General features: G+C 33.6%; 1 long non-coding RNA gene across 1 annotated transcript; it reads left to right on the top strand.

Moving 5' to 3' along the window:
* Nucleotides 1–691: 691 nt before the first annotated feature.
* On the top strand, nucleotides 692–2325 carry LOC143073372 (uncharacterized). The gene is made up of 2 exons (XR_012977485.1): nucleotides 692–1564; nucleotides 2199–2325. It is a non-coding gene; the product is annotated as an uncharacterized LOC143073372 (long non-coding RNA).
* Nucleotides 2326–2580: the final 255 nt, after the last annotated feature.

The raw sequence follows: 2580 nt of genomic DNA, 5'->3' as shown, positions 1-2580 counted from the left end.
TTTGTTGTGATTTATAATTGTCTGGTATGAAGTTCAGCTACTGATAACAGATGGAGAAGTCCCTTTACTGTACTAGATATAGTGGTGTGACTTTTTTGTACATTTGGTTAAAACAACTGTGAAAAAAGTTTAAATTTCCCTTGTATTTGTTGTATAAGTTGTCACTTCCTACTAGACATTGAATACCAAAGAGTCTAATTTATAAACTGAACTTTTTTAATTAAAACCTTGACATATTTCCATAATTTCAAAAGTGTTACATGAATATTTTTCCTGTTTTAACAAATTTTACATCTAAGGACCTCACTAACTAAACATTTGTTCATTTCTATGTAGCAACATTCCTACAGCACCTGCATTTAGAGTATATATATCCCAATTGATACGATATTACATGGTTTGTCTTTCCTATCATGATTTTCTTGATGGAGGGTTGCTACTTACAAGGAAACTATTAGACTAAGAGTTGTAGGTGGCAGGTTGGACACAATCATGAGTTGGTTGATCGCTATGGAATATCTGTTATACAGATGATATTAGATATGTTCCTGATGTCATAACCACAATCCTATATCTTTTCATGATTGTGATCTACCGAATTAGACTATTGACTGGTGTTTGTAATAACATTAGCAACACGATGGGTGCTTAGTCTTTAGTTTTCTATGTTTTGTCTTGTGTACTATTATTTGTTTGTGTTTTTAAAGGCAGTGCTTTAAGGCCTGACTTTCAAGTCATGAGGTTCATCTTTTCATACGCAATCTATGCAGGGGGTCTTTTGGCCAGAAATAGATCCGGAAATGTTCGAATTTCTCCTCTTCTTTTTATGGTATGATATGGTTTTTGTTTCTTTCATTTACATTGGGGACTAAAGAAACGATCAGTGTGTATTGTTCGTTTTATAGAACTTGTTATTAATGTGTATTTTGCATTATAAGCAGTCAACCCGACTACAAACTATCATTATTTGTATTCCGTGTGGAAAGAGGTCGGGTCAATTTCGAGTGTTATCTGACATCTAAAGATTTTTTAATTAGTTCAGACGTTGATATAACAATGAAAAGTCGACTGAACATGATTAATATTGCATCTTCTATAATTCAAAGCGGAATTCGGTTTATAAACTAGAAACCGTAAAGCGTTCTCAATTTCGGTATTAGTTATGTATGTTGTCTACGTATTATCCTGGTTCCCGGTACTACGTTCCGGGTATTAGCTATTTGATATATCTGATGTGTAACATTACGATCAGGTACCAGCCAATCTACGTGTGTATGTGTACATGATTTCCCGCCAAAATGACCGACTTACAGCTATGGAAAAATAGTCCATAAACGTTCCGTATAATGATATGCAAATTCATAATTAATCGTAACTTTTTTTATCTTTATATAATAAATATAACAAAATGGATTCCACAAAATTGAAAATAGCATTATTTTACGAGGATTTCTAATATTTTTTTCACTTCCGGGCGCAGTAATACGTATGTTTTGAAGAAGCTCGACGAAATTGACAAAGTGAATTGAGAAGGAAACGGATAGATATACGTCCTTGCTATCAGGTAAAACAATTTAAATGTAACACATTTACTTCACACAAACAGTACAGGCTTAAGCATTTTATTGTCTTATACACGACTGTAGTCTAGTGTTTAAACGACGGCGGTGACCTACAAGGTACGGGTCATACTGGGTCAAGTCTAAATATGTAAACATATCCACGTGCTATTGGGTAGAAAGCATCGTAATGCAATATCTACAATTTTTTCCTCCTTTATACATCGTTTAACCAGATATATTTCTCTTTCAAATACACTTAAACACGGGTTGTATGTACGTATCTTTTCTAGTGTTTTCTTGTCCTTATTAAAGTTCATTTGTTGATGTTTAAATATTTTTGAACGACTGAACACAGGAGTGAATGAATGCAACAATTATATATACTGAAGACTTGGGCTGTACAATGATAGTGTACGTATATCATACTGATAATTATTCTAGCAGTAATTATGTTAATTTAGGATGTAATGACAGGAATTCATGAGCTATGCCTCAGGCTTTCTGAAAAAATATCAATGACAATGTAAACAGGAACAAAACATTGACACGAATGATGCTCTCTTCTATGTTATAGTTATTTAGGTATGTGTGTTGCACAAGTTTCAAAAAAACTTAAGTTATAAAACTTTTTTTCAGGGCACAAACCCACTTTAAAGAGACTTGTCTACTGCCATACCCATCCTATTTTCATGCACCATTTGCAAGCAAGAGACTGAATGGTTTGCAAAATTAAAAATCAGGACGGTGTCCAATTAAACCAAAAGAACTAAACTGGATGAATATTGTAGGAGAAATCTAGAGGAAAGTTTTGATTTGTGAAATTGGTTTTCCTGAAAAGTCATTCATCCTAGCCTGCAGAAAGGAACTATAACTGTCCAACTATAACTGTCCAAGTAAAACAATTTAAATGTAACACATTTACTTCACACAAACAGTACAGGCTTAAGCATTTTATTGTCTTATACACGACTGTAGTCTAGTGTTTAAACGACGGCGGTGACCTACAAGGTACGGGTCA

This window comes from Mytilus galloprovincialis, chromosome 4, assembly GCF_965363235.1.
Source record: "Mytilus galloprovincialis chromosome 4, xbMytGall1.hap1.1, whole genome shotgun sequence".
NCBI lineage: Eukaryota > Metazoa > Mollusca > Bivalvia > Mytilida > Mytilidae > Mytilus > Mytilus galloprovincialis.
Note: the sequence above shows the minus strand (reverse complement) of the source record. Positions and strands in the feature narration are given on the sequence as shown.